Genomic DNA, 15,034 nt, shown 5'->3' on the forward strand with positions numbered 1-15,034 from the left:
TTTTGTAATGTAAAGTGTTGGCATTATGATGCATGTGTTGTACTTGATGGCAACCCACTTGTAGAAGAACAACTCACTCATATATAACTAGATGAATCTTTAGAGGAGATATCATATGTATCAAATGTAGGACAGCTCAAAGGAATCAGATGATAGTTCTAAGTGTGACAAGTTAGCTTTGCCATCATGTCCAAAGGGGGAGATTGTTGGCATTATGAGACAAGTGTTGTCCTTGAAGGCAAATCACACAGATGACAGATCATAGTGCAGGAGGTCAGCAGCAAGGAATTGATGATCAAACTACAAGAATGAAGAGAAAATATATATACGCAGGTTCATCGTGACCGAGCCGCGTATACACGCGGGTTAGACGTTTCCAAGGCATGTATGCGTATACACGCACTTTCATTCAAGGAAAAGCACGTATATATTGGAGAACTTACTTTTGGTCCGTGGTAGTTAGTCCTCGGTATTTGAACCTATGGTTTTGGACCATAGTATCTCGTCAGATGTGTTGATCCCAAGTATTGGTTCCATGGTATTGGTTTGTTATGCTTTTGGACCACGGTATTGAGTAAGGCATAAGACTATAAAAGGAGAAGAAGATCATTAGGAAATGTATCGAAGAAGTCTTGAATATCTGATGAAGTATGAGATCCAGTATGCAGGTTATGGATTGATGATGCATTGCTTGATCTGAGCTAAGGATGGATCTCACTGGTTGATGAAGAACATGATCTAAGGATAGATCGGGATCAAATGGTTTGAAATGAACTATCTCTATATGATTGATTATGTTTATTCTAGATCTGTATACTGACGCATGTAATGATCTAAACTAGGTATAACTTAAGTTTGAAATCACTGCAAGTCATGATTGAATATTTATAGATCTGTACACGGGTTGGCTTTGGTGTAAGCACGTATGTACACGGGTTTGGTTCGTTGTAGTAGTGTATACCATTTGAGCTATGATGTTTGAAGTTACAGGTGGTTCTGGTTGTTGATGAGTTCTGATGACAGTTTAATGGTGTTAGTATTCTGCATATCCTGTTTGGTTGATTGTGTTTAGCTTCAGTATTGATGGATGAGAACTAATATTGGATCAGGATCATAATGACTCATATTTATGTGATCTGATGGACTAGATCTGGATGCTAACACACATATTATCCTTGTATATGTAATAATCTGGATATGTCTGAAGTCAGGAAGTGCATCAAGTTATAAGTAAGTAATTGATGACATATACGTTGGTTCACCTTGGTGAAGTTGCGTATACACGCTTGTTCAGCACTTCCAAGTAGCGTATGCACTCTGATGCATGATTTTTGATGATACAGTTGGTTCTGAATATTTTTGCAGAGTTCAGTGTTCTGGTGACTGTGTTGTTGACAGGGTTTCAGTGTTTCAGTGATTCAGAAATTGATGATGCTAGTATTGATTGTTTTGTGCTTCAATGATATTTTGATGAAACATGGCCTTCAGATTATAGTGTTGTGCTTCAGGAGTATCCAGTCCGAAAATGTATGAAATGTGGTCCCTGGAGGATGAAAGGAGATTGTAGGCCGACGCCTACGTACTAGTACATCAGCTAGTACAAGAGCAAAGGGGGAGGTAGCTCCCTTCTAGTAGCAGCTAGAGAACAAGTGAAGATTGGAGCATTCAGTAGGTAGGCACCTACGTACTAGTAAATGGATCAGCTAGCGCAAGAGCTAAGGGGGTTGTAGCTCCCTTCCAGGAGAAGCTGGAGAACGAGAGAGGGTTGTAGCTCTCTGCAGGTTGTAGCCTGCGTACTGGTAAAGGACTGCACCAGTACAAAATATTGTAGAATGAAGTATCTTATTGAAAGAACATAGAGACAACTTGCAGCAGGTGGTTTTCACCCACATTGGGTTTCCACCTTATATCATGGTGTTCATGTGTGCTTCTTGTGTGTGATGATCGGTTCTATTTTACTGCACCTGCTTACTATTCATATGGTTAATGAAGTTCTGATGCACTAACTAAAGATCAACATTTAATGGATTAACTGAATCATAAGTATTCTGGATATACGCTAGTTGCATTAGATACAGTTGCGTATACACACGGGTTCCATTAACTGAAGTAGCATATATGAATCTTAATATGGAAATGGAAAAGTTTTATTGATTTGATAATACTGATTCACCCCCCCACCTCTCAGTATTATTTCCAACATAAAGGAGGTTGCCCCCGCGAAGAGGCTAATTTTGAAGGTGTTGAACTATCTTTTCTTCTATTTTGTGAGCTGGTTGCATAACAATATTTCTGAAGAAGTATATAGGGAAACCATCCGAGCCCATAGCTTTATTAGGATTCAATCCCCAAATAGCATCGAAAACATTAGATTCAGAGATATCACTAACCATTAATTTATTAGTTGATTTCATGATCACAACTGGGACAAATTGCAGAAAAGAGCACATCAAATCTTGATCCATGTCATGATAATCCTGGTATATGGTTTTGAAATTCCTAAAGGATTCTTATTTAATTTATTCAAAGGATGATTTTTTCTCTCCACTTTATAGGAAGATTTCTCTTGCGCTATTTCTTATTTTCCTGGCCTTATCTTGTTTATGAAAAAAAAATGTTTTTTGGTCTCCATTGTTTAGCCAGAGAATTCACGATTTCAGTCTCCATATCTCTTCTTATTATTGACTGACTACAAATATTTTTTTTTCAACTCTTTTTCTTGGTCTAGGTTCCACTACAAGATGGCATATCCTTCCATCGACCCTTGGTGCTAAGCTAACTTTTGAACCAACTCTTTCTGCTTTTTCCTTGGATAAATATAATTAGATTTGACCCATTGTCTCAGACCACGTTTCAAAACCTTCAAATTAGATTTCAATACATAGAATGGGGATCCTTTTACTGGGGTTAGCCATGCCTTATGAATAATAACTTGTAATTCCTCTTCATTAAGCCACCATTGATTGAAATGAAAGGACAAAATTCTAAAATGCTCTCAAGGGACTAATAAAAGAGAGATCAGTCAGCGATTTGACTCACCTTAAAAAAGTATAGGCAAAGGGTAGTCCAATCCCTTCAGAAACCAACTATTATGAACAAGAAAGTGATATTGTTGAGCTGATATCAAAATGTTTCTATATCTTCTATTTTTCCAAGTGTACTCTACTATTTTGGGAGGGAAATCAACTAAATCCCATTCGCTAATAATATCTTCCATACATTCTTGGAAGAGGTCTCTCACAATAAAACCGCCTATTTTTTATTTAAAACTCAGAATGGTATTGAAGTCTCCTCCTATTGTGAAAATGGAAAAATCTCCTTTACTTTTGATAGAGTTAAAGGAGTCCCAAAATTCATTTTTTTCTCCATGGGGTAGTGGCCCTTAAACATGGATTGTGGGGTTGCGTTCTTTGGTGTCTTTTCTTTCTAACATTACTACAATTGAGAATTGAGATTTGAAATTGTTTATCAAATGAAAATGTATAGATGACCAATACATACCAATGGCTCTTGATGCTTCCCTCACTACTTGAGTTATTCCTATGCTGCCTATGCAGAATGCTCACGGTACCTGATTTGCTTCACTTTCTTCCATCTTGTTTTCTTGCAACAATATAATCCAAGGTTTCTCCTGCCTTATTAGATTCTTGATTACCTGGGATTTAATAGGGATACCTAGACCTTGAATATTCCATGAGATAACGATAATTAGGAAATATGATTTTGAAAGGAGCCTTCTACATTTTTTGGCATTTCTAAACCTCTAGAGTTCTTATGCTTTAAGATGTCCAGGATCACTTTTTGAGTAAGCAATTTTTCATTCTTCTGTACTTATCTCTCTCGAATTATCTTTTGTGATGGAACTCCTTCTTCTTCCTGGAATTCTCTATTTATTAACTACATCCTTTGTCTACACAAAGTAGGGTTTGGGCCATATTTCTTGTAACTATTCCAGCTGCGTAGGAACTCAACACTTCATGAGGGGGACTCATAGGGCGCTACTCGATTCTTGTCAGAGAGAGAGAGAGATGAACCACATGGGACAAGGGTCGATTGAGAATGCATGGACTACTCTGTTGATAATATTTTCTCTTCATCATTAATTTTTTCTTGTTCATGCTCATATGAGTTTTCTTCTCAAGTTTGTTCCTTTGAATCTTGATTATTTTTTCCCACATTATAGGTCTGCAGGTTCTAAAGGGAACTAAAGGAATTTTCTGATGACGATGCACCATTTATATTTTGTACTTCTTGTTTCTTGCTTTGATTACACATGCCCTTACCATTTCCATGTTTTTTAGTTTCCTAAACTTCTCCTTGTTCTGTTGGTGGATCTGGTCCTTTTTCAGCTGGGGGATTTTTGTAATCTGGGGAAAAGTGACCATATTCATTGTAGAAAAAATGCTTGAAGGGTATTTTCTCACAATTGAGGGCTTGACAGTGGTTCCAATGTCCCAAGGCTTGGTTAATTGTAGAAGGGAACCCTTTTTCCATATCTACCTTCACACAAATTTGGGTGCAAGAAAAATGAGATCCCTTTAGCTCAGCTCAATTGCAATATTTTCCAACTTTGTTCTCGATTTCACTTAGGTAATCATCTCTTTGAAGAGGAAAGGGGATACCATTGATTCAGATACATACACCTAGATCCAAAAAATTATTTCTTGTTCCTAATAATTACATCTCGATCTTCTTTAAATTAAAAATGAAAAGTGACAAATCAATTACTGTGGGCATAGAAGTTAATCCCTCCTTTCATTTTTGGCTTCCAGGACTACTCAAGCTAATATTCCATAAATCAAAGTGATGCAAACATCCTTGTAAATTTTCTAACGAAGGAACGATGTGAGAATGCAAGGGTGATTTTGATTGCTTCGATGGGGAGAGAAACAGAAGGAATTGCCTCGACATTCTTCACAAATTTTAACTGAGCCTCTTGGGCCAAGGGCAATTTGTGATTGTATTTATCAGACATTGAAAGGAAACTAGTTCGTCAACAAAAAAAGAAGGCAAAGGAGTAGGAGGAGGGGAGTGTTCCCTCTGGGGAATCCATCGCGAGATGGATCAATGCCTAGGGTTTTTAGATTAGAGATCACAAAAAATCATAGAGCTTATAATGAGTTGTTAACCTTCATCCATAAAATCAATACTCTGACTGATTTGCAAAGAACCAAATGGGTGGGATTTCTAAAAAGTTCCTCTAAGAGTGTTTTCTCATGATTTCTAAGTGTTTTGATGCTTATTATGGATTCATGCCTTAAATCATTATAATTATTATTATTTGATATAAAAATAATTAATTTATGAGTTAGGTATAAATGCATTTAGGGAAACATGTTCAAGTTTTTCGTTGGTATTTTTCTCACTGGTTTTATAAGGGGTATCCCTTGTCGCATGAATTTCCTAAATCTTTATGCTTTTTTTTGGTACAGACTAACCTTTTGGGATAGAATGAATGAATGTTGTATTCGGAAGAATGGGTCTTTTTCCATCGCTAGGGATTTCGATGCCACATTTTATGGTGAAGAGAATTGGGGTTCACATAGTAGAAAAAACCCTCTTGGGATTCATCTTAGAGATATGTTTTGGACAACCCTATTATTGATATTATGCTATTTCCTCTTTTCCTAACCTAGAATAATGGCAGGTCTGGCTTCGAGCATACGGGAAAAAGTCTTGACAAATTTATGATTTACAAGAACATTTTGGAAATGATGGGTAATGTTAGATCTTGGGTCTCATGGGCTAAATTATCATACCATCAACCGATTATTTTACAATGGAGAGGGGACGAGGAGAAGAGTGGTATATCTTTTAGGTTTAATAGGGTTTAGTTATAAGAGGGTACTTTAATACTCTTGTGTAGGAGTTTAGACTTGAGTGGGTGCTCATAGGGAGGACTCTGCAATGGATTTGATATCAAAGAAATTAACTAATATCAAGAATTTAGTTTTTAAATGAGAACAATCTCAAAAAATCCAAATTAAAGAGGGACCTAAAATAGATGGATGAAGAAATGGAGCAGTTAGGCAATAATATGAACCTCGTATTGTTGTCCCTAGGTCATTTGAATAAAATGCGAGATCTTTAGATGAACAAAAGAAACATCTTAAATATTGAGGTGGATTCTTGGTGTCAAAAAGGCTAATCCATATGGATTCAAGAGGGAGATCGTAATATGATATTTTTTCATCAAATTTCCAACCAAAGGAGGAATAAAAATGATGTATCGGAAATTGAGTCAGCAGGGGGTGGCAAAGTATATTCCACAACAAATATCCAGAAGGAGGCTATTAGATATTTTGAGCAATTGTATTCTTCTCGTTCTGGGGTGGAGATAGAATATCAAATATGAGGGATTAAGCATTTCCCTTGCATATTCTAGAAGGATTTCAATGTTGTCTGGAGAAGATCTATTTCCAAGGTTCTTAATTATTTTGCAAAGGAAAAGTGTCCAAGCTAATATGGCTAGATTGTAGAACTTTTTCTACATTTCTTCGACATTATGGGGCAGAATTTATTGAACATGATCAAAGAATATTTCTTATTTTCTCGACCCTTTAGAGAGATTAACTCCAGTTTCATTTCCCTCATCACCAAATCCTCTCATTTGACTGCTTTCTCTAACTTTCAGTTGATTTCTCTCTGCAATATCACCTACAAATCGGTTTCATAGATCATTGGAGGTGGGATTAAGGATGTCTGGTTAAACTAAATCTCATCAGAATAATTTAACTCTCTCAACATGCTAGATTCATGATGTTTAGGTTGTGTAAGACTTTAAGCTCCTGTTGTCATTATTTTGTGTGGTATTTACCAGATTATCCATGGGGTTCGAAATGTCGACATGATGAATATGATACTGTGGATAATCCAGTAAATACTACACAAGATGTTTAGGTTACTGCATAGGAATGTTTATATTTTGTTCATACCAAGAAGAAAGAGGATTTTATAATAGAATCATACTTGCACAAGGCATACGATTGCATTGATTGGTCCTGTTTGCGCCTAACATCACTGAAAATTGGGCTTTCTGTGGACAATGTAGGTTGGATAATGGCATGCATGTCCTATGAAAAATTTGAGGTGTTAATTAATGGTTTCGCATCAAACTCCTTTCAGGCCAACAAATGAATTCCAACGAGTGCTCTTTGTCTTCGTTATTACTCATCTTAGTCATTGATGGGATGTGTTTGAATATTAAGGAGGCACATTTGTAGGGAGTGTTTTGTGGGTTACGTGTATCCCAACTTGTCTGAGTCACACACCCTTTTTTTGTTGATGGTGTGCCTCCTAGGATCAGTGAAATACATTACACCATAGCAGTTTTACACATTGAGGAAGGTATTACATATTTGTGCTTTAGATTAAATCCCAACAAATACAGGATTTCTGACTAGGGTTGGTTAGTGGATAAGTTTCAGAATCGACTTTCCCTTTGGACACATTGTTCACTATCCTTGGGAGGTTTGTATATTTTAATTCAATCGCTATTACAACAACTTCTGATGTATTGGATGCATCTATTCTAGATTCCTAAAATTTTATTAAGAGAATTAAAGCTATCATGGTAGACTTCCTATTGTCTCGTAACAAGGGATCCAGAAATATCATCTTGTTTTCCTTGATGCCATAAAAAAAGTGAAAGACATAGGTGGATGGAGAATCCTGGACCTGAAGGCTTTTCGATGGGCCTGATTAACTAAAACATTATGGAGTGCTATCTGTGATAGTGGAATATGGAAAGAAATTATTTTGGATAAATATTTGAAGGTCATGGACATCTTGCAATGGTACAAAAGGGGTAAGATTTGTGTGAGAAATGGTTTCCACATTTGGCAAAGATTATTCAAGGCTAGTAGATAGTTGTTTGGTAAGCTTGACTAGTTGTTAAACAAGGACCATAAAATATTGATTTTCTTTGACTCAATACTCGGAGTTGGACCCTCACCGAATCTCTCCATTAGTCTCTTCAATGCTCTTCATGCAAGAGGATTTTTCTTCCTAGATGAGGCAATTGGGAGTTGGCATGCACATTTCCCATATTTGTTGTGGAAGAGTTTTGCCAAGGTTGGTCTGAAGGGTGTATTTGTTGATTCCTGTAAATGGTTTGTAAATGAAGTTTAGTTTGCAAGTTTAATGAAGAAGGCCAAGGGTGATTCTTTGGCCTAGAATAAAAGTATGAAAAATGGACCAGTGATGGTTTCTAATATTTTCAATTGTATTTCAGGCAAGATCAATCCTCTAACTAATTTTTGCTCGTACAAAAAAGCTTGGAGGTGGGAAGTCCCTTTAAATATTATATTCTTTATCTCTCCTGTCTTGAAACAATAAATTCTTACTTCAGACAACATTTGTAAAATGGGATTTTAGGGTCCGAGTTGGTGTGCATTTTGCCGAAAAGAGTAGGAAATTATTGTGCATTTCTTCATTCAGTGCTCGTTGTCAAAAGAGGTTTGGTTGAGTGTTCTAAAATGTGTTTAGATTCCATATAGATGTACCTTTGACTCCCTTGAAACATCGTATCAGTGGTTGCTTAATAAGAGAGAAAAATATCAATCTCTTCCTTTGTATGTTTCCTGAGAGATTTTGAGAGCTAGAAAAAGTTTGATCTCTGATGATAGGGTGTTAAACTGCTTCAGGATTTTCTCAAATAATTTGGCATGGTTTTCAAATAGGAGGAATACAAAGCAAGCTGATAAAATGCTCAGAGGGTTGTCTTTTCAATTGCAGGTGGTTTTCCTAGCTAGGTCTTTGATGGTGCGACTCAGGGTGGTGGTTGCGGTTGTGGAGCATCATTGAGGATCAATCCTCTGATCATTTTCTCCTTTACTTACATGGGGGAAAGGGCTCAAACTTCAAACCTAAGCTCTTAGCCCTATGGGGATTGTTGTTTTTTCCTATATGTTTCTAGATGGAGAACATTTCTATATATGGAGACTCTATATATATTATTGATGCGGTCACTAAGTGGTCCTCTCTCCCGACACCCCCCTTGTCTAGTCGGATCGTATAGAGATTCTAAATATGTCTTTTGTGAATATTTCTTTTAGCTGTGTATAGGGAACATAATGTGGCAACAGGTGGATTATTTAAGAAAGGTTTATTAGATGTTGTAGTCTCTCTATATTACAATTTCTATGTAGATGGTAAGGAGATGGTTGTGGGAGAAAATGATATATGAGATACTTGCTTCTTAGGTTTTTTATATGGGTTGATTTTTTTAGGATCATCAAATTTATGTATATTTTTTGGTTGCAAGATTGCATCACTCTGTGGAGTATGCTTCTAGACTATATTTATTTTTTTGTCTCTGTTGTTCATTTTTGGATATTTTTTCTCGAGATATAAGATGATTTGGTTCAAATGTGTAGATTTATTGGAGCCCATCAATTTGTATTTTCGTGAACAATATGGAATATATGGATTATATGTACTAGGATCGTTCTATCAATAGAAATTCCAATGTTTTTTCTTTTGAAATATTTTAAAAAGAAACATCTAACAATATTTTTGAACATGTCGACTCATTCTCACTTTATCATGAGAATTCTTAAAGTGTAAATATATTTTTTTATAGTATGATGACTTACTGATACAGGAGCATTCATCCCAACAAAAAATCATTGTAATTATGTAGACATAGAGGGCCATATATTTTAAGGAAGTTGGATTCCTAAGTGATGAATTAATGTAATATTAGGCTTTTGAGTGCATAGAATAGGAATTAATTAGATAATAAGAGGAAGTTGTAAATGCTCTCGAATAAATGAGAACATGAGTGGACAATAATGACAAAAGAATCTAAAGTCAATTAGGACTCTTTAAGTAGTTCCATGATTCGAGGAACTAAGGAGAGCTCTTAGGAATTAAATGGAGATTAGAGGTGGACGTAGAGGATAGAGGATTTAGGAGTCAGTTCAGAGGATTTAGGAGTCAAACTAGGATCATTTCAAAAGAACTTTCTGGCATAAATGTAAGCCTATGGGTAAAGCATGAAGAGAGGCCACGATATTGAAGAACAAGCCTGTATGAGATGGAGAAGTCTTGAATGTAATCATTTGTTTATATATATATATATAGAGGTTTATTCCTGACTGTGATAGTGTGCATGAAATGAGTACTTCATGAATGAATTACTTATGAACTTGTAGGTTCTGAATCAGGGTTGCATGCAAAGTTCTGAAGAACTACGCAAGGAGAGAAATGATTTGGAGCAATCGTAAGGGATTATTGAATCCATTTGAAGGATCAAAGAGGATAGTGATCAAGGAGTATGCGGAGTTAAGCGCAGATCAGAGTGGCACAGCGGAAATAATGAAGGTTGAAGAAACCATGAAGAACCTCAGAAACATTAGAAATAGAGTAAAAATGCAAGTGGAAGGAAGAATAGTGAAGTGAAGAAAGGATGAATAGCAACCGTTCGATCTTGAAAATTAATGGCCAGGATCAAATTTCATAGGAGACGGAGGAATATCGCATTGGTGAACTTTAACGAAGGAAGGTGATTTTGTAATAGTGAAAGCAGATTTTGTGTGACCTCAAAATCGTAAGCGGTATTGGAGGACGAGTGCCGATTCCACTCCTTAAATGATGTGTGGTAGCAGAGGTGAGAGGAAACCACTTTATCAGGTGGTTAAACCTCGTGCTTGTTATCTACCTGATATCAACGATAGTCGTCAGATATGTTGGGTGTAGATCGACGGTGGGGAATAGGGGTGCAAGTTTAAATAGTCAGGAGTAATGTCAACTGTTGGATCGAAGGATATAATGGAAGGTCAAGATTTGATCGGATGCTTTGGTGATCAGAGATCGGGCTTATCAAGTTCGGATAAACAGCACTATGGAGCGACTAAAGTTGCAGACCCGATGAAGTTATAGATGCAGGTGGAAAGTATTTGATATCTAGTTATATGTTTCAGAGAAGAATTTCAATGTATTTCCTTTGTATTCGTCAAGTATTGTGCGAGCCTTTTTAAGGCTAAAACATATATTAACAATTATGATAGTCGCATATCAGAATCAGAGGGGTGATGAGGCATGTATGTATGACACGGGAAGGAGTCGATAGCCGATTGTGATAAAGACAATCCTCGGGAAGTGTGCAGAGATCATACCGAGCTAGAAAAAGGTATGTTTTGTGGGTTTTTCCTTTGTAAATAGTTTATAAAGGAAAAGAGTGTTTTATATGTTAAAACATATGTAACCAATGTATTAAAGGGAAAGGTTATATATATGAGGTTTAAAGGGTTATATAAAGTTTACAAAGGTTTTTAAAGTCTCGATAATGAAGAATTAATGGAAGGCTTTAATAAAAAGGAAAATGAAGGTTATCAGGAGATAAATAGTCCCAATAGGAGGTTTAAGCAGCGAGATTGAGTTTCGATACAAAGGAACTGATGAATGGGGCCTTAACCATTTATGGTAGAAGATTTGACTCCTTTGAGAGTCAAATACATTGAATAGATGTGTTTATGAATTTTGTGTATACTATAGGTGTAAGCGAGGGTAACACTGTATTATTTGGTATCAGAGCCGAATTGAAGCTAAAACAGAACAAAGAAATTCTATGAGAAAGAATTGAGAACAAAATATGTCTTAAGATGTTTATGCAGGCAAGAGGAAGGATCAAATTCTAATCTGACAGACAGTAAGCACACAGAGTTGATGTGTAGAAAAACTTGCAGATGCAAGAAATAGAGGAAATTCCATCCAAGGCACAGGTGGAATGGGGAAACAAGATCATGCTGAGATCTTGAAGGTGGGGTAATATGTTATGTTCTATTTTAAATTGATAATGTGTGTTTTTACATGAATGCACAAGTGACAGCAAGAGAAGCTGTGAGAGGAGAACCAAATGTGTTCTGTAAGACAGAGTAAGGAAACCACCCTGATGGAGAAGTGGCAGTGAACCTAAAGAATCCAACAAGAGATTAGACAGAGAGGACAACTGAGTGTTCTCAAGAGAGAGTGAGAGATTGCAGAAGCCTAGAAGGAGCAAAGATGTTGCTGAAAGGAGGTTCTAGATAGCAGACCCGTGTTTACCAAAAGACTGATTGAGGAGAGCTTAGTGAGGTAAGATTGTAGCGAGGAGGACTAGTTGTTGCAGAGGCTTGTTGCAGATGAGTGAGGAGCTCATGAAGAAAGAGGAGAAGAAGGTGACTACTGATAGTCATAGCAGAGATTTAGAGAGAAGCCACAACAGAAGAAAGATAAAGAAAGAGGACGCCAAAGCTAATGGAAAAGGATGAGTCAAGAGGAAATTGACAAAGAGATTGTAGAGTTAAAAGTACAACTCGATGCATTAAGGAGAATACTAGAGGAAATCTAGAGACTAGGTTGGGTCTTGAGGAAGAAGCTAGTGGAGTGGCATGAGATGCAGAGAAGGCTACAACAAAAGCAAGTAAAGTGGTTGAGGGGAAAACCCAAGGAAGTTGAGTTAGAAATCGAAGAGTCCATTTGTGAACCAGAACAAGGAGAAATTCTGGGATAAAGTGAAGACTACACTGAAGCTAAAAGATGGAGATCAAGTGAAGATCTCATGGACTATTGGGATAGTTCAAAACAACATGAGGAGATGCTAACTGAAGATTAAGACTTGAAGACTGAAACTTCAAGTGAGGCCAAAGGGTCACATTATTTTAAATCTGATAATTTGTGTATGTTTGCAGGTGAAACAGGTGAAGGACAATTTGCTGAGATTGTCATAAAGGAGGAAGAAGACAAGTAGAATCTAAATTTTGTTTTAGAAGAAGATGAGATAGGTAAGTCTCATATACAAAGGGGGAAGATATCAAGAAACCAAGTGAAGGGCTTGAGGAGATTGAAGAGGATACCATCGAAGAATTTACTAATCATATGAAGGATTTAGAACAGCAAGTAGATATGGTGGCTGAACCATCAAGTAGGACCATAGGGTCTTATGTTTTTAAAACTGATAGTTTTTCTGTGGATGAAAAAAATGCAGGAGAATTTTAATGTAGATGGTGAGATAAGGATAGCTCTTGGAGAAAATAAACAACAAGAGACTGAAAGCAAACTTGAAGAAGAGACTATGTTAGATAGAACCATGGTAAAAGATCATCAATTCACCATGATGATAGGCCCAGTGGAAATAGTTATAGAAGCTATTGAGACATTCAGTAAGAAAGAAGGACATATACTAAAATATGTTAAAAAGGAAGAAGTCTATGCAAAAGACTTAGCAAGGGGAGAAAGAACACTAATAAAGGAGTGTTTTGCAGAGCATGAACAATCTGTTGAAGCTATCAGAAGAATGAAGAAGTATATTTTAGAAGATAAAAACTCTGAAGTAAAAGAGGATGGAGAATGTCTCTTAAATGGGAGAAGCAATGATTTATTGTAACAGAAAGAATTTAAAAATGCATGGATGTGTGAAGATGTGACAACACAGGAGCAAGTTCTTATGAAAGATGGAGATGAAATTCAGTTTGAAGAGATGATATGTGAAGCCACAGTTGAGAATGTTGAATCTTATGATTTCCAAACTAATAAATTGTGTATAAATGCAGCAAACATAAGTGATGATGAAACACTTGCGAAGTGTCACAAAGAAATTGCATTGCTGGAATATTTGCTGAAAAATTCAGAGTATGACAGTGTGATTGCAGAAGAAGGACTTCACTACAGTGAACACGATTAGGAAGACATCATTAGGATAGATTATGTGGAAGAGAGACTAGTTGGCAGTCTCATGAGTTCTTTTGAGAATTCAAATCAGCATATTGATGTGCTGACAGAGGAGAAAGAAATGGAGCAGCAAACTGAATTGTTGCCAAAGGAAGATAAGGCACAAAAGCCTTATGTTTTTAATTTTAACAAGTGTTTTGTGAGTGCAGGTTTTGTTGCAGATGCTGGAGGAAATTTGGCACAGTTGAGCTACTTAAAGATGAAAGAAGAAGATTCTGTGGAAGAATTCAATCCATGGAACAAATATGTTAAATTGCTGGAGAGAGTGTTGGACAGTCATGATTCAGTCATGAAAGAGGGTAAGGATGATAGGGAGGCAGTCATCATAAGAGTCAACATAAAAGCCAGCATAACAAGGAAAGCAAAAGTTGGAGCAAGAGAAAAAGTGGAAGAAAAATTGAACGAACAACTACAAAGTGAAAGTAACCAACAACAGTTTGAGGAATTAGTAGACAACATCAACAACCTAAAACAAAGAGAAAGAGGTAGAAGTAAGTGGCAAAGTATGGACCAGTCCAAGGATAAACTGGAAACAAAGATTGAAGAATTGTGGCAGTTAATGATGAAACAGGCCATAGGGAGGAAATTATAACAATAAGAAGGATGATCAATCAAAGCATGAACCTAATTAACAAAGAGAAGAAGATGGAACAAAAGGCATCAGAAGTACAACAGAAACAAAGGAACAAGACATTTGGACAATTACAAAACAAAGTATGGGATCTAGGAAAACAATGATCAGAAGACACATGATCAGGAGATCATGAATATTTTCTACTTTGGGAGTCTGATGCAGGAGTATTCAACCCAAGAGAAAATCATTGTAATTAAGTAAACATAGGGGGTCATGTCTTTTAAGGAAGTTAGATTCCTAAGTGATGAATTAATGTAATATTAGGCTTTTGAGTGCATAAAATAAGAATTAATTAGATAATGAGAGGAAGTTGTAAATGCTTTTGAATAAATGAGAACATGAGTGGGAAATAATGACAAAAGAGTCTAAAGTCAATTAGGACTCTTTAAGCATTCCTATGATTTGAGGAAATAAGGAGAGCTCTTAGTAATTAAATGGAGATTAGAAGTGGAGGTAGAGGATAGAGGATTTAGGAGTCAAACCAGGATCAATTCAACATAACTTTCTGGCATCAATGTAAGCCTACGGGCAGAGCACAAAGAGAGGCCACGATATTGAAGAACAAGCATGTGCAAGACAGAGAAGTCTCGAATGTAATCATTTATTTATATATATACACAAAGATTTCTTCCTGATTGTGTCAGTGTGCATGAAACGAGTACTTCATAAATGAATTACTTATGAACT

Source organism: Pinus tabuliformis, chromosome 6 (assembly GCF_031772625.1).
Source record: "Pinus tabuliformis cultivar Carrire ecotype Pingquan chromosome 6, CPIR1, whole genome shotgun sequence".
NCBI classification, from domain to species: domain Eukaryota; kingdom Viridiplantae; phylum Streptophyta; class Pinopsida; order Pinales; family Pinaceae; genus Pinus; species Pinus tabuliformis.